The 22,115-nt window shown below is 39.3% G+C and overlaps 1 long non-coding RNA gene across 3 annotated transcripts in view; it reads left to right on the forward strand.

Annotated features, from left to right (window-relative positions):
* LOC110390376 overlaps nt 1-15,124 on the forward strand; it is a 36,488-nt gene extending 21,364 nt beyond the window's left edge. Inside the window, exons 2-4 of one of the 3 annotated variants that reach the window (XR_002433730.1) lie at nt 8,841-8,939; nt 12,806-13,116; nt 14,170-15,124. This is a non-coding gene — a long non-coding RNA (uncharacterized LOC110390376). The remainder of the gene's footprint in view (nt 1-8,840; nt 8,940-12,805; nt 13,117-14,169) is intronic. The other 2 variants (XR_002433731.1, XR_002433729.1) reach the window with 2 other exon arrangements.

Here is a 22,115-nt window from a genome sequence, read left to right on the forward strand (position 1 = left end):
CAATTTGTTATCCTAGATACTGCTACTGCTACTATGCAACTTCTTTCTGCTTTATTGATATGTGCCAGAGATCTCTGTTCTTTCTTATCTGTACCTCACAAACACAAGCAAATATTCTTTCCTTTGACATAAAACAAGGCTAGACTGTAATATAAGGTATATTCAGCTGAAGTCCTTTGAGTATTTCCTCTATCTCCTCATATCCTTTACAATTCAACTACTAAATCATTTCTTACAGCTGTGAAATCTTTCAATATTAAAAAAAAAGTAGTTTAATCCACAAAAAGTAGAAAAGCATAGTGAGCATGCAATCAGCAGACCTTGTATACGTAGAAGTGTTAGCTCATGTTCAGAAACAATCCCACATAAATTAACAAAAGAACATATATTAACAAAAAGGTACTAAGATGTGTACTAGAAGACTGATGTCTTCAGAAGCAGAGGACCTCTCCACTGGTTTGAGTCACAGTTCTCAACGTCCCTCAGTTCAGAAGAACATCAAGACGTGGGCTGTCTTGAAAGAGTACAAGTAAATTAAAGATGGTTATGAAGCACATGGTTAATGATGATTTTTAAAAAAAGTTACTAAAAAGAGTAACTGGGCAGCTAGATTTAAACTTAAAAAAGCTGTGTTTTTGAATTTCATATATTTATGTGGTGGCATGTAGTATGTTACTGGAACAGATTTAGAAGTTTAAAATAGCACCACAATCTTGATTAAGCATTTTTACAATGTGTAATAGTAACTAGTCTTACACACTGAAAGAGGGCAAAGATAAAGTGAGTTCAAGAATCATAATTATCTGATTTATGCTTTCAAATTTATGCTCTTTGCCAGTGAACCTTTTTAAGCTGGTCTTAAAGGTAAGCAAAATCACTGCAAAATCTGTTTAGAAGAAATGCATCTTACCCATTTGAAGCTGCAGAGAATATTTTAGTTAGGCTAAATTTAGTTGCATTAGCTGAAGCTAGAACTAAGCATAGTCTGGGTCACATAACATGTTTGTTATATTTCTCCTGTTGAGGTGGAGGTTGTGTAGCTTCTATCTATCTAGATCCATTTACCTAAAGTATCGTTTATTTTAGTTAGCTCCATCTGCCCACTTCCAAAAATTAATTGAATCCATTGGGAGTGAGAAAACAAAAATTTGCCTGTAAAAATGAAGTAAAACTAGAATGCAAAAAAAATTCTCAGTTATTTTAAAAGTAAAAATTATATGAAAAACAAGGATTTCATTTTGCGTAATACTGGAGAAGGAGTTAAGTTCATAACAGATTCCATGGTCATGATAGACTCATGCAGCTGTTGCCTCAGGTATATCATATTTTCTTTCAATTTTAGATGAACAGTTTAAAAATATGGAGCTGTTCTCAAAGATAAAGGAAAATATACAATAGTACCATTATTGAATTGTTTCTTACTGCATTGTTTATTATTAGGAAAATAAATAAACAAACAAACAAAAAACCCTTACAAGTGAGTGTGATGTTTTAACAGTTATGGCAAGGAAAAAATTCTTTGAGACTAATTAATCCTTTCCGGTTAATAAGGTCCTCTGATGTGTCAGAGGCTTGTTCACTTTTTCTGATAATCACTTAATAACAGCTCAGGGCAAAATGCCTTGAAAAAAATGTTACTACTGTAAAACTGCAGAAGTGAACACCAAGCTAGTGGATGAGGGAAGGGATGGTGAGGCTGAGTGAAGGCTCCCAGCCGTTAATATTACTTCGGACAGGGGCAGTAAATAATTGACAGTTGTCATCCAGCAGTTTCTTGTTATTCACAAGTTAATTCTTTATATCGGTGCCATCTAATCTTGTTACATCACTTGCACTCCTCAACTCAAACGTTAATATGTCTGCTACTGAAATGTGATACACACTGGCTTTTCAGAGATATCACAGACTGCTGATCTTCACCAATCAAAGAGCAGTGTAATTGTACTTGGCAGACAGAAATATTTCTGCCAGACTGAACAGTGTAAATAATACAAAAAAATCTTCCAGCACTGCACAAAGAAATCTCCATAATTAGAGAGATCTCTTCAATCACACCCACTGTGCATCACTCCTGAATTAGAAAAGCAATAAACTAAATGGAAGAGTTCAATTCAATCATACTGAGCACCTGCACTCTTTTGATTACATATCGTGTAGCTACAGAGCAGGTGTGTGAGTTACAGTGATGAGAAAGGAAGGAACAAGAAAGTAATTGAGATTTTGCTTCTGTTTCTAGTTTTAAACACCTGTAGAAGTGGTCCAGCCATTTAGTAAAAGATACAGATATATAAAACTTACTAACAGATAAGAAGTATTCAAAATCTAAAGGAAATTTAATGTCATATAGCATCTGCACATACATATAAATAGTACAAGTAAGTAGGCATCACTCTGTAATGAGCATTACCATAAACTCTGCCCAAGTGGGCATGTCAGGTTAGCTCCTAATTTTAGACACCACCAGTTCCCATTAATATGAAAAAGGGACAAGAAGGGGAAAATGAGAGAGACACTGACTGATCCATCACTGACAGGAGAAAGCAGAAACTAGAAATACGACAGAACCCACATAAAGCTCACTCAGCTCAATCTATCTCCCAGGCTGAGAGGGAACATAGTTATAGAGGAGCACAGAAAAAAGGTGGAGGAAAGGGAACTGAAGAGGAAATATAAAAAACTTCCTACCAAAGGAAGTAGCAAATTATGTCTCTTCTGAGTTGCTCAGGACTGAGGAAGTACTTCCTCCCTAAGGATTTCCTCCTCTACTACAGAAATCAACTAAGTTTTCCCCTTGGTAGGGGCAGTTAAATATAGAATCCTAGAATCATAAAATCACCAAGGTTGGAAAAGACCTACAAGATCATCCAGTCCAACCATCCACCTATCACCAATAGTTCTCACTAAACTATGTCCCTCAACGCAACATCTAAACGTTCCTTGAACACCTCCAGGGACGGTGACTCCACCACCTCCCTGGGCAGCCCATTCCAGCGCCTGACCACTCTTTTGGAAAAGTAGTATTTCCTAACATCCAGCCTGAATCTCATCTTCCCTGGTGCGACTTGAGGCCATTCCCTCTACTTCTATCACTAGTTACACGAGATATGCACATCTCTCACTCACTCAGGATTGGCTGTGCACTATTCATTGAAGCCTTAATACAGAAAAAAAATACACCTAAAATTATGTTTACTTCATGGAAATATATATATATTTACTTACCACTCTTAAGACCTTAACTAACTTTAAACACAGGCCAAAATGCTGCTGACAGTTAAAACATGCAATATTGTACATGTTCCCTTGGCAGTAGAGGTTGAACCTTCCCACATATATTCCACTACATTTTGTTGTTGTGTGACAGATGGCAGCAGAAGGGCAGTCTTACAGAATGGTGTCTGACATGGAAGTGGGTATGAAGCGAAGGGGTAGAACTGAATTCTTCCATGCAGAAAAAATGGCTTCCACTGACATTCACCGATACACACTGAACTTTTATGGGGATCAAACAGTGGACGCAAGCACAATGAGGAAGTGGATGGTGCATTTCAGCAGTGGTGACAGTGACATGGAAGATAAGCCATGTTCTGGACAGCCATGCACACCATGAAATTAAGAGCACCTCAATCAATTCATCTGCAAGGATTGGCTAATTATGGTGACTACACTGAAAAAGAGTGTTTAATAGATGAGAATATGATCTATCAAACAGTGCTATTTTCTCTTTGTATTTCCTGTAGTTTCTTTGGAAATAAATAGAAGTCATTGCTTTTGGAGCAACCTATGTACTAAAGGAAGTTTTCCAGTATTGGCAGCACAATGTTCTGACTGAAATCAATGGAATATTTAAGACTGACCATGTGAACATTTATGGTTTCTAGACACAAAAAAAAAAAATCACAAGCAAAAGTTGTGTTTTGAGCAATTCTTTTTGACAATGATGTTAAGGATACAATTCTCAATGTCACTCAAGTCCAGAAACATACATTACTAATGAAGACAATCATCACAAAACATCAGATCATGGGAGTGGTGCAAGGAAAAAAAAAGCCACAGGCAGAGCTTGTTAGGTTAGCAAAGACATCTGTGTGACACAGATGTTATAAAGATAGGCATTGTATCTGATACCAAGGAAACTCTTCTGTTCTTTTTTCCACTCAATGTAATTGCATTTTACAATATTTTACTGCATGTTACTAAGTCATGAAACAAGACTGACACAATATAGTGGGAGACTGAGAAATACAGTTGTATAACATGAGTTGGAAGAGCTCTGTGCTTCTGATACAAGAGGTAAAATGAGGAAAGAAACTTCATACTATTCTAAAGGTTTGTCTTACTTGAAATAAGCGTAATATGCTGCTAGATCCAGTGTACAGAGTTGCACACAAAGATAAATTACTCTGATACCTGTTATATAATAATTGATGGCTCTTACATATCAGTTTTGAAGCTAGGACATAAGGATTTAACACAAAGAAGACTGAATCTCTACTTTGTTTTTCTGTGTCCTTTTAATACTCTTATCTGTTTACGTGGCCTTTCTCCAATTTCTTTGTTCTTTGATTAAATATCAATTTGTATCAGTTTGGATCTACAAAATACATTTTTTTACAGCATGGCATGCCATGTCACCTATACTCTATGGCCTTTAGAGATGACTATTCAGCAATTATGCTAAATAAAGACAGTATATTAAAATAAACAATGGAATTTATATTTAAACTTCAAATAATATGGACATTCTGAATTCATGCTCCCTTATTACCCGTAATATTCCCCATTTTTTCTGAAAAACCATTTCATTTCTTTTTTTTCCCCCAAAGAATATGTTATTTTGCTCCATGTTGGTACTATTTTACGTGAGAATCATAAAAGTTTTTTAATGTTCACCTTTAGACAAAATGACGTAACAAACAAAGTAGGATCTTCATTTTCCAAAGACAAATAAATCCTGAGGTTAATATAAATTTAGATTTGTGTTCTTTATGAAGATTGAGGGTACATAAGTACAAAGTTCTTTGTCTTTTATTCCATAACCAGCAAAAATGGAACACAACAGAACAGTGCATATCATTGCAAATCCTTCAAATATCAGCAGAATTCCAGTAAATGCCTTTATCAGTAACAATTTCTCCTATTACAGACCAAACAGTGACACATTGTGGGGTGCCCTTTTCTTGTTTGCCCTAACTTTCTTTGTAGCCTGTGAATAACAACATCACAAAGAAGGTATGATTCTGGCATCACATCCTCTTCCTTCATTCATGCTAATTCTGGGGCTCTTCCTTTTCTGCAGAACATAAAATGTTTCCTAACCATGAGTTTCTTCAAAGCAAACTCTGCAGACTTGTTAAACTGTCAGAGTACAGAGAGAATTGAAATAGATACTATTAATTAGCTTGTGTTCTGCATGTTTATCTTCCCAGTAATTATCTACATAGTCTTTTTCCAGGCATGTACTATCCCCAGTTGATTTGGATTTAGATGTTCAGGGGTAGAAAGTGGTCTAAGGAGGCACCGTTCCTTTAATATTTGCACTCCTGGGCACATGAGATGTTTACAGTCCACTGAGCTACATCCTCTGGCTGCTTCAAAGGGAGTTTCATTTGAAAGACAGTTTTAAATTGCTCCTTGCAGCTCCAGGAGATATTGCTCTTTCCTAGGTATAACTTTGGGAATGCTTCAAGAACCAGAAAGTGTTCATTATATTGTTAAAGTGAATTCTTTACATATTTTACAATCATCTACTTAAGAATACTACCACAAAGCCATGACTCTCTATTAGAATAAAGATGAATGCCACTCTTTAGTGCATGTTTCAAAATAAATGGATTATATTAACTGATGTACAAAACTCCTTTCTCTGTGATTACTTTTAATTTGTACATTCATAAAGCCATAGATTACTAATAACAGCTATCAGTCATTTTCTCTGAAACAGTTTGACACTAAGTACCAGAGATCACAGTGAATCATAATGAAAACGCTGCTTGTAGATAGCATGCAAACACAATTGCATTTCCCCCTCAAGGATTTCATAAAGAATACTCCCAGCTCACACACTATCTCATTTTCCTGAAATGGAGTGAAATGGCCTTTGAGCACAGGCAGAGGAAGCCACTCATGTCCCCCGATAGATTCCTGGTGGCTGTATGCACTGATGACTTCCATCAGTCTGCTTACACCCATATGCTTCCCTGACAACCCGTGTCACCCACAGTGAAATAAAATAATTCCAAAGACTGATACACATCTCATTTCAATTCCAGCAGAAAGGCCACTGATTTTTTTTTTTTGTATGATTAATTAATTAATTACCAGATACTTGAAAGAAAATAAAATTAGATACTATGGCTGCCAACAAACTCAGTCTACAGAGACCTCTCCCTGTAAGATCTGCAGCACCGAGACATATCAGGTAGACAACTTTGTCTGGGGATCTCCCACAAAAATCCTTTTAAACTACAAGCTTGTAATGGTTGCATGAAATTTGTCACCAAACAAAACAGCACAAGAGAATGTAAGCAGCTCTGAGCAGCTGCCATGGAAGCACATGAAAATCCAAACATCTGAAACAGCAACAGCCACACTGCATTTTTAGAGCTGAATTGCATTAAAAGTGCTTGCTGTTTCCTTTTTTTTTTTTGGCTAAGATTGTAGCTCTCATTACCTCTTCAGACATGTAGGTGCCACTACAAATCTAAATAAAAGTGAAAATTCATAGCCTGGACTTCAGAGGATGCAGCCAGTCCAGTTCTCCTCCAGGCACAATTCTGGAACACTTTTATTTTCGTAGTCACAGGTTGTGACAGGGAGACCGGATAGATTCTGCCCCTTCCTCCTATACGCTTCCTTCAGGGACCTTGCCCAGACTGGCTGAGAAACAGGATATATTTCCTTAAGGAAAACACTAGAAAAGCACCAGCAAAGCAGAATGTTTCACTTCCTTGCCTCAGTCAAAACAGTAGTTCATTAGTTAGCAATTATGCATTCTCAGAGCTGGAACAACAATGTGAGTTAGGTAACAGGCTACAGCACTGCTTAAAACTAATAAAAGCTGGAATATTTATTGGGTTAATCAGCTCAAAGCAGCCTGCCACCCAGAACTTCATTAAGTATAATTTTTGCCATTAAAAGCAAATCCTGACTTGACTGGAAGGAGTAAGGGGACGTCTGCAGCACAGGCAGAAGCGGCAACCTACTTTGCGTGTTGACTTTCCGTGTGTGAGATATATAGTCAGTATTTCTAATGAATCTGCTTGGAGTGGCTGGAATATTATGATTAATAGCACCTTCCCACTCTCTATCATAGCATTTTATTAGATGGATGGGAAGCCAGTAGTAATGAGGTTAGGAATGAGAAAACATCCATCAAGCTGGGCTACATCTTCTCAGCAAAGACAACACACAATCTCTTATGTCACAGGCAGTGATCTAGGTCACGATGGTATAAAATGCATGATTAAAAGCAAGCATTTGACACTAGATAATAGGCGTCTAGTTAAAAAATAGCTCTAGTGTTCCCAACTTTTAATTAAACCCAACTCATAAATATGCACTGTAGTAAATATACTGCAGAATGGGTCTTGTTTATATCCTGCCATATAACAATTACCTCTAGAGAGAACCCTTTATTTCACTACATGCTGTTATTAGGCAAGAGACAGTCTAAAATACAAATGTTAAGCCAGTCGTGTTAGGCAGGCACACAATGATCCCATCTACTTCAATTACTTGCTCTCCTTCTCAAACTTGCCACTGCAGTTATCAATCTAAAATAAAGCACCCTTAATCATTTTTAGCAATCTTTCAAGGCACCTTTGATTGCCTCAGTAATAACAGAGAGAGGGGGGCTCTTAAATACAGAATGGTAGCTCACTGTAAATCTATCCCTTTTACAGGTTTATTCTTTTCTATGTGGCTCATTTACAGAAGATTTTTTTAACGTGGCTCTGAATAATGTAAAGCTGACATTCATGCACAAAAACCACATGCAAGCAGGCACTGGATCAGCAAGATATTTAACTGTGTGCCTGACTTCGGCACATCGGTCACCTCATGAAGGTTAACAGTCAATTACCAATTGATTGCTAGCTCAACAATTGATCAGTAAAAATCCCATTCCCTAGTGGCTTCAAGAGGTAACATCCTCATGCTGAAGCTAAAGGCATTGAGGTCAAGTTCTAGATGTTGAAGAAATATTGCCACAGTTAAGGCAATGGGAGGTTTTGAGTGCCATGAATGACAGAGCAGCAGGATGCAGACCTAGATGGAGAGAAGTGTAACTGGTCAGTCAGGTGGAGGTTAAAAGACCAAGGGTACTAATTACTACTTACAGACAGCAATAGCAAAAGGTAAACCCTTCTGTCTCTAAGGAGGTTGTTCTGATCCACAAAACAAGGTACAGTAATATCTTCTTAGCTGTGAGCGAGACACAATCACAAACCAGATGGATGTGTTACACTGAGTGAATACTTTGACCTAGACTCTTCACTATTTTCCATTGTAAATAGAAATTGTAATTTTTTTCATCATATTAGATCCACAGAGTTATCAAGACTGAGCAAAAAAATTTCCATGTGTTGACACAAAAGAAAGAACAAAGGAGGAAAACAAAGCTCACAAAAATATAACATGAGGTTTTTCAACTCTTCATAAACACTTCAAATGTACAATTTTTAAGTTTCACAGGAAGAAAGAGTGACATTTTATAATGGTGACACATCTTACTATACATGGTGAATTTTCTATTGTGGCTGAATCACGGAATTTTATAATTTGTCCATAAGACTGGCAAATTTGTGACTTCTGCTGTAATATGCTATTTTCCCCTCTAGGGATATCTTTGAAGCATTTGCTGGTTGTCTCCGAGGAACTAAATAATTGTGTGATGCTTCTCCTGTTTCACCTGTGACAGTGAAGGATATCTTCCAAAGGTAATTTTTCCCTATAATCGATACCCATACTTGTTGACTGACTTTAAAAGCAGAGGTAGATGAAAATGGCCTTTATTACTTTCAGACTAAAGACAGCTGAATCTATTAAAAAAATCTCTGAAATAAAATAGGTTGCTTCAGTCAGAATATTAAGTATGATTTCTACAGAAGCTATTGTGCCTACTGTGAAGTAGCACTTTTGCCTGAGATGACTGGTACATAGAGTACATGCAGAACTTCAACCCAACTAATAACTCTTAAATATACTAAAATATACTGACCTAAATCACCCCACTGCTACCATTATGTTAGTGAAAAGTAAACACGAACCTAAAAACATACACTGAAATCCAAGAATACTTCACATAACAAGTGTTCTCTCAGTGCAAAGTTCTAACATAGCCTTTCCCAGTATTATTATTTTTTCTCATTTTTCATTTCATGAAATCTCTCGTATTTTTGAAATATTAAAATATATTTTCAATAGTCAACAATAATACTCAGTAAATTGATGAGTATTATGCCCTTGTTGGGCATAATAACTGGACAGTGAAGTGGATTGAGAATTGGCTGACTGGCAGAGCTCAGAGGGTTGTCATTATGGCACAGAGTCTGACTGGAGGCCTGTAACTTGCAGTGTTCCCAGGGGTCAGTGCTGGGTCTGGTCTTGTTCAACACCTTCATCAGCAACCTGGATGAAGGGATAGAGTCCACCCTCGGAAAGTTTGCTGATGATACGAAACTGGGAGGAGTGGCTGACGCACCAGAAGGCTGTGCTACTATTCAACAAGTCCTGGACAGACTGGAGAGTTGGGCAGGAAGGAACCTGATGAGGTTTAACAAGGGCAAGTGTAGAGTCTTGCACCTGGAGAGGATAAACCACATGAGCTCTGCGGAGAAGAACCTGGGTGTTCTTGTGGCAGTGGGTTGGCCATGAGCAAGCGGTGTGCCCTGGTGGCCAAGAAGGCCAATGGTATCCTCGGGTGCATTAAAAAGAGCGTGGCCAGCAGGCTGAGGGAGATGATCTGCCCCCCCTCTACTCTGCCTTAATGAGGCCACATTTAGCATACGGTGTCACAAAATGATAAAGGTCCTGGAGCATCCACTGTGTGATGAAAGGCTGAGTAACCTGGGTCTGTTCAGCCTGTGGAAAAGAAGACTGAGAAGCGATCTGATAAATGTTTATAAATATCTATGAGGCCAGGCTCTTCTCAGTGATGCAAAGCAATAGGACAAGGAGTAATGGCCTTAAATTTGAACATTGGAAGTTCCATACAAATATGCAGAAGAACTTATTTACAGTAAGGGTGACGGAGCACTGGAACAGGTTGCCCTGAGAGGTTGTGGAATCTCCTTCTATGGAGATATTCAGGATCCACCTGGATGCCTACCTGTGCAACCTATTGAAGGGTACCTGCTTTAGCAGGGAGGTTGGAAGTGATGATCTGTAGAGATCCCTTTCCAACCCCTGTAATTCTGTGATTCTGTGATTCTTTGATAACTGGTAGCATCAGCAGCCAAGCTCTCTTTGTGATGTATTGTGGGTAAATATATCTTTATGGTATATTTAATGGGTTCCTGTTTACACTGGATGTTACTAACAGGATGAATTGGCCTCAACAAAAAAGACAAACTCAATTGTTAATAAAAGGTGGGCTGCGGTGCCACCTAAGTGCTTCTGAATTTGGTAAAAAAAAACAAAATTGTTTCCTGGATTAAACAAGCGCCACACTAATATATCACAGGCTGCCTACTTACAGTCATCATAATCCTAGCTGAAAGAGATTTATTATGCTGGATTTTGTTATGCATCCATTTTTCAGAGGAATAAATTACATGCTTCTTTTGCTGTGTTAATATTGCAAGCAACTATGGCTGCTGTTGTACACTCCCTTGGAAACATTTTTTATACAGTGCCAATTAAGCAGGAGGTGGGAATGCTGGCAAGAGGATTTTGGCATCTCAGCAAAAGGTCAATATGGCTACCCACCAGCCAGCATTTATTTAGTAATAGATTGTATAGTCAGTACTGGGTTTGAGCCCAGCTTCTGCTAAAGAAATTTAATATACAGTTTTCTTAATGGGAGCAGGTGCTTTCAAAGGAACCATCACAGTATTTAGGAGATGATCTGAAATTCTTGTAAAGCGTGCCCATGACCTCACTGGATCAAGCTTGCTTTTGCATCCTTTTTTCTTTTTATAAGTAGTGTTAATGTTCCAATATTGAGCAAGAACAATTTATATATTGACACAGTCATTAACACTGTACACAGACTCACAGTGTTAGCCTCTCCTCTTTCTTCCCTTTTAACAAATAGCAAGAATCTCTACCTCTGATCAAAAAGTGCAGAGGGCCAGATAACTCAGATGTCTTCTGTCATCCAAGGACGAAAGTTTATCTTCTTTTTAAGGTTATTCAGGAAGTTATAGGCAATTTAATCTTTCTCTGCTCTGTTTATTGCTTTATATTGTTCAACTGAGATTTTTCACTTACCCTTTTTCACTGGCCTTCAAGAAACCATAGACTTGACTGATAACTTTATAAGTGCCTAGAAAGGGTCTGAATGAATAAGGCAAGCACTGGAATCCTCTGTAAGACCAAAAACTGTTATTGACATAGAGACATTTTAGCTTTTATGAGGGAACATGCAAATAAGTACTAACTTGTTCTCTTGTATTACAGTAGAAAAACATATTCTTCCCTCTGTACATAGGTCACCACTAAGAAAAACAAGTGGATACTAACACTCCTAGTTAGTTGTTCTAACTCCAAGTTAGAACAAACTTCAGGATACACAAGGTCTCCCCAGTACTGGCCCTTTGGAGGCTGAGATACAAACTGATCTTTGTTCCTCTTCCTCCACCACTCTAGGCTTGTTCCTTGCCTCTGCCCATATTTGGATTTTGGACAGTTCTTGCTTCTCAAATAGATTCTTTTGCCATCCAACACTCTCAAAATTAACAGTAATCTCATCTTCCATGATCTTGTCCAAATTCTTCTCATTCTGTAAGAAGAAACACATCAGCCAAAAGCATATAAAAGGAGAATTTATTATTTGAATTTATCTGCTCTGAAAATCATTGTCCTCTGTTAATGTTTTTCAAGCCACACAAATCCATGCAGTCTTGAAAGTGAAAATTGTATTTCTTTGCTATTTAACTTGGTTAAAACCAAAATTCTTAACTTTTCCCACAATTCAGGAAAAGGAATCATCTTATATTTTCTTATTTACTGTTTCTGGTCAGTGATAATAAAGTTTATCATCATCAGTGCTTAAAAAATACATCTGTGTTTATCAGCAGTAATTGATGATTTCAGGGTAGGCATTGTTATACGCCAGGTCTGGACAGAAGTTTCCTGTGTGACTAGACCAAGTGACTCCCCGTGATGCCCCAAATTCTGCGGTTCTGAAGATGACCTTTGGTTTTATCATATGTGACATAAAGCATAATTTATCCTAACTTTATGGAAATCAGCTATTTAAAGAGAAGGATAGTTCCTAACAAACTCACCTCTGGTGTGGATTTAGATATTATCCAAGAAAATAGCTTAATGCGTGGCTGTCTCCACCTACATAGTCTTCTCTGATATCTTCAAATTGTGAAGCATGAAGCATTCAAGCAGTGAGGAAAATAATTTTTTCAGTTATTAGGAGCAGACAAGTTCATGCTTCTCTCATGCCATCCACCTTTTGGGCAGCATGCAAAAGCAGTTTATAAGGGCTTTTTACAAAAAGCATCACATGAGCCAAAGGGGTTCCCAGGACATGAGCACAAGGAGTTGCACTTCCAAAGACCATTGCATATATGTTCTTGATTGCTTACCATCTCAGACTGGATGCAGCTCACCTCTATTTCTTTTACAGGATAGACAGAAGCAGCAGCTAAGTACAGTTACTGAAGATTTGCTTTCTGACAGAGACCTGAGCAGCACCTCTGATAGCACCAGGAAGCATAGCTCTGCACAGTTCGATGCTCTGTGAAATGTGGGTATGAATGGGACATGTGAAATCCTCCGTCTGTACTTGGTCTCATCATAACAAAGCCGCCAACCAATCCCTGTCATGAGGAGCAGGTGTTTTGGTTTTCTTGTTTAAAAACCTAAGTTTTATTTAGATCACAAAGAAGTTAACAGGCAGCTTTTTCACCCTGATGACTACAGTAAATTCTTCTGAAGGTGAGACCCCTAGTATTCAGAGAGCAATCTTGCAATCTAAAATCCTTGTGAGTCCTAAAGACTAGATTAAACATCCTTAGCTTCTTCCCCAACAAGAACCCTGCTATCTTGATGGTGCACTAAGATCAATGTAAGGGGGAATCTGTATTTGTGTAGATAAGAATACTAAAAGTAGCCAAGGTAAGGGATATTTCCATTTACAGAATTAAGGATATTTCAAGGAGAATTCTTCCCTTACACGGGATAACATCACTGTCAGCAAACAATATTAAGAATTTTGTTTCCATTATAATTTTTTGACAGGATAAAAGTAAGAGATAGGCTAGCATTTTTCTTGCAAGAAAACTATGCTTCTGTAAGTGTCACTTTCCTAACAAGAGTCCCCACAGTGCCATTGTGTTTACTTTCTTTGCACAGAAAAGCTAAACAGTGAGAACACTGGTGCATAAGCCCTTCAACTATTGAGATATTGAATTCTGATCTTTAATAAACCAACACTGATTTACTTCACTGCTTCTGTTTGCTTAGTTAAGCTCCACTGGCATAGGAAAAAAGCAGACATAATTTAATCAGATTCCTTTTTTCATTTGATTTTTATTAATGCAGCAAGCAGACATTGAGCTTGGTAAATTCACTCTGTTCTCACCAGTAGAATACCTCTTCCTTCTTCAAACTGGAAGTTTTGAACAGTGAAAAATTGCAATAAAGTGCTTATACAGATATGACATGAGATCCCTTTCAACGAGATAGGGTCTCCTCTTTCAATGCTGCATTAAAAATATGCTTTGTGGAATAAAGAGTGGAGTATTTCAAGGGAGCACTGAATTCCCATTTCAGTAGGGCTGTGACAGACATGCCATTCAGTTGTTCATTTCTGCTGAGGAAAATCCAGCCACTGTGGGACTCCAGGACATCTATCCAGCTGCCTTATGCCATTCAGCATACAGTGTAACTGGCTGTTTTTAGCATTTTTCTCCCAAGCAGATAAATGCAGTACTGTTGAGTTGTCGCAACTGGAGACTTACAAATTTTATTCCCTTTTGTATTTTGCAGATCACAACAGTGTATGCCAAGTCTTTCCCATTTACTTCGGGGTCAAATCTTCAAAAAGGCACACACACACATTTATCTGTCCAGAACAGTCATGGTGATTTTATCAAACAAAATAAAGCTGAGATCATGAGGATCATACTATGCCTGTCCAAGAGCTCCGAAGACATCTTCCCATTTTGTGGAAGAGAGCTCATAAAATCTGTGGAGATTTAGTTGTTTAGTTTCTAGTTAACTGTTTTCCTAGTGGCCAAGAACATTTATACAATTGCATTATTCCACCTCTATCATATTTGATTGTATTACATTTTCTAATATAAAGACTGAACTCACACACTTGCAAGTGCCATGAATATACATATAACATGATTTAAAATGTCTTAACCTCTCTGGAGCATCTGCCTGTTCATATTTGCTATTACAGTGTTATGGTGGCTGCCTTCAGCAGGGATAAGTAATTCGTCTACATTTTCTTTTATTCTCAGAAGAACATACAAAATAGTGATGTTAATTGCCAACATTATATATCCTCAGCAATGGTAGATCTTACTCTTAATGAAAAATCTCACAGGATAAACTAGGTAAAGAAGAGGAAATGATATCTTTTTCTTGTATGTATTTTCCTTTATCAGAAAAAAAAAAAAGATCCTGAAAAATGGCATGATCCTCTACCTACATTGACAACAGAAATTCTTTAAGTGAAACAAGAAATTTCCTTTCACGCCAGTTTCCATTTTCTTGCTCATAACCTTGTCCAGAGATAGATATAGCCTATTATATCTAAAACAATGAGAGTTAAAACTGAGCTATTTTGTGCTAGAACTGCAGGATGATACATCAAATCTCTCAAAGGTTTCACTTGTCATGAGCATTTTTTGTTCTTATGTTTATAGAGATACTTGTATTAGTGACCTATTCTTATGAGAGACCTCTGCTCCCTTTTCAATTAATAGTTAATCTGTCTTAAAGTCTCTGTCTGCTCATGGCACCTAGACTGATGGGTTTTGTAGTAACTCTGCTTCCAGTGAAGTTAGCAAGAATTTTATTATCTATTTCCCTAAGCAAGAGAATTTACAGAAACTCTATGTTGCTCTATCTTCAAGATCATCTCCTGAGTATCAAATGACAAGTAGGCAAGACAAAAAAAGGAAAAAAACACATATTTGAAGCAGCATAAGCAACAAAACAGATTTTCTTCCACAACTTTCAAACTTAGGAGCAAAAGAAAAATACACTTTATGAATAATATCCCACTACTGAGCACCTAGAGGCCCACAGAAATCCTTTGCACACACTAGTTATGTAACGCATTTTTAATGAGTTTCAAATCAAGTACTTTAATGTCTCCTGATGAGCTAAATTACCTTTAGACCTGATCAAGTTATTGCACAACATACTCACCCAATACATTACCTCTTTTAATTCATAAACTGATTAATTCCTTAATATTATAGATCTATTATCAACAACAATCTACTTTCTTAAAGTATCCTCAGTGAAATAAAGCAGGAATGCAAGGACATTCACAGGGAGAACAAACACTGAAGATCATTATTCTCAGTTCTTTTGTCTGCAGTGCATACCTAATTTGTGGTAGCATTCTTCCACACAGCTCCTGAAATACCCAGCCATGTGGAGACAGATGTATTGAAACAGCATATTAGGCTGATTTTCATTTCAAGGCTGCAGTTTCTTGAATTTTCACCTATAAAAGTAACACCTGGTTTCTATTAAATCTCTGCTTTTTACTGTTTAATTTCACATGAATTCAGAAAAAAAAACAGAGTTACAAAAACAACTTTTGTGGAGGGCTGTGAACAGAACTCTAGAAAAACTCAGAACATGCTATAATATATAATCAAATGAAAAAAAACCACATCTTTAAAGCATTCTAGATTTATTTTTCACTCCCTCATTTTGTCTGACTAGAAAAAGCCATATGCAAAAAAAAAAGAAAAACAGTTATATCAAAACAATTGTTGGAACTTGTTCCTTCTGAGAAATAAGCTGGTCATGAAATTAAAATGTCACCCATCACAACAAACAGTCCATCCCTTCTGGAAAAAGGCTCAGGCTTTGGTCTGCTTATCTGCTTACCTGATAGGATAGCAGAACATTGCTACAATGATGGGACAATTGTATTCAAAATCTTGTCTCCTCAGGTCCTCCTGTTTACAGGAAAGTCAAAACTTTCACTGCTCATCAATATGATAAACAGTATTCTAATGATAACTATTCCAAATGTTTGTTTCCTGGATGCTGTCCTGAACAGTGTCATGTGAAACTTACTGGCACTCCGCTTTTATATGCTGGAAGCTTCCAATCTTAGCAGAATGTGTGTGATACTGGAAGAAACTTCTCAGCAAGTCTGGACATGAAACAAAGATGTAGAAAATAGTTCTCGTGTAACTCCTTTTACTCTTACTGGCGCAACAAAGAGATGTTCATAGTAGCTTACAGACAAGCTTTCAAGTGTATGTGTTTGCCTAAAACTGTTTCAGGTTTTGCTTATGTTTTACATTAGAAGTGAAAGAAATGTGATGCGTTTACTATTTGTATAAGATTTGGACTGTGTTTTTAAAATAAATTGGCCACAGAATTGACAAACAATTTAGTATGTCTCACTTTTTTCAAAGACATATGCAGATATCTTCATAAAGGATTCCACTCTGAGGGCCAAATTGGTTGTTACAGCAAATAGATAGTACACCTCTGTGTTTTTATGGCTTGTTCAAAACAATTTTGATAAAAGTATTTATGGTTGTTTGCTTGTTTTTCTTGGGGCAGAGGGTTGCTGTTTTGTTTTGTTTTGTTTTTAAATGTAGATCAAAAGTGATCTGTTAAATTCAGTCTCTTTTAATAATATGAAGAAATATGTAGATTCTCAGTCCAATCTTTCATTCCTTTGAAGCAACTATGTGCAGTCTCTCAATCTGCAATTCTGAAGCATAATCCCATACAAGTACTGTATTAGGTTAATGGTAAGCCTTCCAGAGGAGGGAAAAAAGGGTTAGGCTGGTGCAGTTTAACAAAGATTCAATGAACGTGTCACATGCCATGCTTTGACATAAGTAGTTACTTACAAGCCAAATCTATTGCTTACCTAAAAATTAATTACATGCTGGTGAGAAAATTAAAAAAAAAAAAAACCACAATACATGTGCACAAAAATAATTTTAATTATCTCACAGGAGTACCCTAACCTTTACAGGATGGTCATGTGTAAATAAACTTGCAATGCTGTCCACAGGGAGCTAAGGATAAATCCTATTAGTGAATAAATGGATTTGTACAATTTATAGTTACATAAAGCTTGGAAAATCTACATTTTCTTGTCTTAGCCTGAAGACTCGATGTCTGATTTAGAGATTCTGTCTGTTAGTACATGGAAAAGATGATAATTATTCCCATCATCTGTGTAAATGGTCTATCAATATCTACAAGAAAACCTCCAAACCGCAAACCAAACCTTTAAAAATCATGTCATTATTATAATTGTTTAGTAGAAGATACCACCTAAACACAAAATAATATTAAAGGATAATGAAGATAAGTATCATTAAATCCTAGCAGAAAATTAGTTACGTCAGGAAAAAAAACACAAGAAGTTTCTGATTTTCAGACATTTCCTTGTTCTTAAAAAAAAATCATTTTTTTGTCATTTATTTGCCTTCTTTCCACTTCTTTCACCTCTTGTACTTGTAATTTTAACCTCACTACCCATATTACTTTCTCAGTATCATTTCCCATTTCTCTCCTGCAAGAAAATACATTTTAATTTTCTAATAGAGATATTGTCAGGACTGTATTTTAGAGTATCAATGAAGTTTACAGAATCAGGTTTTCATCTTTATTATGAACTTTTTTTCCATCATTCTTCTCCAAAGCTCCACTCTGCCAAAAAGATTGTGTTTCCTTCCTTGTGGGACACTTACAAATATTGGGTTTTAAGCTATTACATCATGTCTCTTCTATCCAAGATCTAGCCCTCTACACGAAAACTTAAACAATACTACTCATTTGTTTCATCTCTCCCTTTCTCAGGTTACCCTCATGAATGTTCTACTATGTCGAAGCTCATCTTCTGCCTGTTGAATGGCAATATCTACCTCATCTGTATTTTCTACCACGCTTTTATATCAGTGCTTCATTCAAATTAATATAATTCCATTATTTTTAATCTCCAGTGCCAGTTGTTTCTTTTATCCTCAGCCTCTCTTCAGCAGTACTGTCCCCACTTCAGTGCTTTCTCTTGACAGCATTGCCTCTTACTCTGTGGATTTCACCAGGATTCTACCTACCACCCTTTTAAAAAAAAAAAAAAAAAAATCTTTAGCCTCTCTGTCTCTTCTCTTATTCTCCTTCAGCCCTCTGCAAGATGGCTTTTAGCTCTCCTCACCAGTGAAATGACTCTACTAATAACATTTTACAGAGCTACAGTAAATAATTTAGGGGCAATGTTAATAATGCACAGCAGAAGAGGAGAGGAATTAAGAGATACAAGAAAAGAGGAGAAGTTTTCAGCAGAGAACCACAATGAAAGATACAAGTACATTACTCTTTATTATCTGTTCTCCAGAGAAAACAACTCATATTCCAAGAGTTATATATGAAGGAAAGCAAGATGAAGTCTGATGCTTAATAAATGAAAGACTGAGAACTGGGAAGGGGCTCATAAAATGGTTCAGGATAAAGTTGCAGAAGATCCTGAACAAAACAGAGTGGGATTGCTCCACTGCTACAGAGACCAGTCTCGGGGCAGGTAAGACTACACTGGGCAAGGGTTCTTTTTAGCTCCTTTTAGGGCTTTTTGAAGCCAGGAAAAATGCAGTGCTTGTGCCAGGGGGCTGGCAGCTTCTGGGAGAGCTGCTGAGCAAGCAGGGGGGGAGCTGGCACTTAATCTTACCTGTGACCTTGACCTCTGGCCGTTAGGCTATTAGTAGCTTTGGGGAGCTACCTGCTAGCTCCTGCCCACAGGTCATGAACAGTTAGCGAGGTGCTTTGCTGCCCGCTGAGAACAGGGAGGAGTAATCAGAGCGTGAGAACAGCCCACACTGCCCATACTGTACTGCAGTGGGTGTGAGAGGTGGGTTGAGGAGCAGGGTGTGTAAGCGCTGTCCCTCTTTCATCAGGAGACCTGCTCTCACATTTGCAGTCTCTGAGACCTCAAGTTTAAACGTGGTCTCCACCAGGCAGTGGGCTCACCTCAAGAAGACTGTGGTGACCTAGACGGAAGGCCTGTCCAGAGATGTAGCAGTTCAGGTCTCATGCTGCAGGGAGTGCCCGAGCCTGTTGCTGCTGGGGGAGGGTGGCAGGGATTCCACCTGTGTGAGGTGTGAGCAGGTGGATGAGCTGCTCAGCATGGTAGTGGAGCTCAAGGAGCAGGTAGAGAGATTAAGATCCATCAGGAATGTGAGTGGGAGATAGACTGGTGGTGTAACTCTGCAGGGAAGACACCAGAGTGATACCCCCCAGATGGTGACAGATCCTCTCGCCTGCCATGATCGAGCTGAGGGAAACAAACTGGGAGAAGAGGAGGAATGGAAACAGGTCCCAGCTCGGCAATGCAGGCAACCCCCATCCCGGCCTACGTTGGTTCCCCAGGTGCCTCTGTGTAACAGGTTTAAGGCCCTGGAACCTGAGAGAGAGGTTAGTGATGATGCAGGAGGAGCTCTGCCTGCAAGGTTGCCAAAGTTGCCCAAGGTGAGGCGGTCAAATCCATGCCTTGAGACTGCCTCTGCCAGGAAGGACAGAAGGGTGATCGTCGTAGGCAACTCCCTTCTGAGAGGAACAGAGGGCCCTATATGTCGGTCTGACCCTACCCGTAGGGAAGTGTGCTGCCTCCCTGGGGCCCGGGTTAGGGATATCTCTAGAAAACTCCCCAGTTTGATCCACACTTCTGATTATTATCCTTTATTAACAGTTTAGGCTGGCAGCAATGAGACTGCTGACAGAAGCCTGAAACTTATCAAAAATGACTTCAGGGGACTAGGGCGGTTAGTTCAGGGAATAGGAGTACAGGTGGTATTTTCTTCTACCCCTTCATTTTCAGAGAAGGACACTGAAAGGGGCAGGAAAACCCATCTCATAAACACATGGCTGAGAGGCTGGTGCAAACGCAAGAATTTTGGGTTCTTTGATCACGGGGCGGTTTACTCGGCAACAGGCCTGAGGTCTGCTGATGGGTCTGGCCTGTCTCAAAGGGGAAAACGCATCCTTGCCCAGGAGCTGGCAGGGCTTATAGAGAGGGCTTTAAACTAGAGAGGAAGGGGGAAGGGGATAAAACCAGCCCTGCAGGAGGTGTGCCTAGGCGGGCATTGGGATTAGGGGTGAGGCAACGGGCTCAACTGAAGTGTGTCTATGCCAATGCCCACAGCATGAGCAACAAACAGGAGGAGCTGGAAGCCTTCGTGCGGCAGGCAAACTATGACTTAGTTGCCATTACAGAAACATGGTGGGATCGCTCCCATGACTGGAGTGCTGGGATGGATGGCTACAAGCTCTTCAGAAAGGATAGGCAAGGAAGGAGGGGTAGTGGCGTGGCTCTCTATGTTAGAGACTGTTTTGATGTTATTGAGCTTGCAACTGGGGAAGACAATGTTGAATCTCTATGGGTTAGGATCAAAGGAAAGGCTGACAAGGCAGACATCCTGGTGGGGGTCTGTTATAGATTGCCTAACCAGGATGAAGAGACAGATGAGGCATTCTATAAACAGCTGGCTGAAGTTGCACGATCGCCATACCTTGTCCTCACGGGGGACTTCAACTTCCCTGATATATGCTGGGAATACAACACGGCACAGAAGAAGCAGTCTAGGAGATTTCTAGAGTGTATGGAAGATAACTTCCCTCTGCAGCTGGTGAGAGAACCTACCAGGGGAGGTGCCCTGCTAGGCCTGCTGTTTACAAACGGGGAAGGTCTGGTGGGAGATGTGGGAGTTGGGGGCTGCCTTGGACAGAGCGACCAAGAAATGGTAGAGTTCTCAGTTCTTGGTGGAACCAGGAGAGAGGACAGCAAAACTGCTACCTTGGACTTTTGGAGGGCAGACTTTGAATTGTTCAGGAGACTGGTAGGGAGGGTCCCTTGGGATTTGGTCCTGGAGAGTAAAGCGGTCCAAGAAGGCTGGTTGCTCCTCAAGAAGGAAGTCCTGAAGGTGCAGGAACAGGCTGTCCTGAGCCGCAAGATGAGCCGGCGGGGAAGGAGACCGGCGTGGATGAACATGGAGCTTTTCCTGAGGCTCCAGGAGAAAAAGAGAATCTACCTCCTGTGGAAGGAGGGACAGGCAACTCGGGGAGAGTACAAAGAGGTTGTTAGGATGTGCAGGGAGAAAATTAGAAAGGCAAAGGCCCAGCTTGAACTAAGCTTGGCTGCTGGGATTAAAGGAAACAAGAAACTCTTTTACAAATATATTAACAGTAAGAGGAGGACCAAGGAGAATCTGCATTCTTTACTGTACGTGGCTGGGAGTGTGGCCACTGAGGACAATGAAAAGGCTGAGGTTCTCAATGCCAGACAAGTTGTCCTCAGAGCACTCTACTCTCTGACCTGGAAGTCTTGGATGGGGAGTGAAAAACCCCCCATGATTCAGGAGGAAATGGTCAGAAACCTACTACTCCACCTGGACTGCCACAAGTCCATGGGGCCAGACGAGATCCACCTGAGAGTACTGAGGGAGCTGGTGGAGGAGATAGCCAAGCCGCTTTCCATCATCTATCGGCATTCCTGGTCAACTGGAGAGGTCCCAGAAGACTGGAGACTTGCCAGTGTGACTCCCATCTACAAGAAGGGTCGTAGGAGGATCCGGGGAACTACAGGCCTGTCAGCCTGACCTCGGTGCCAGGGAAGGTTATGAAGCAGATTGTCCTGAGGGAGATCATGCGGCATTTGCAGGACAACCGGGGGATCAGGCCCAGCCAGCATAGGTTTGTGAGGGGCAGGTCCTGCTTGA

This window comes from Numida meleagris, chromosome Z (genome assembly GCF_002078875.1).
Source record: "Numida meleagris isolate 19003 breed g44 Domestic line chromosome Z, NumMel1.0, whole genome shotgun sequence".
Lineage (NCBI taxonomy): Eukaryota > Metazoa > Chordata > Aves > Galliformes > Numididae > Numida > Numida meleagris.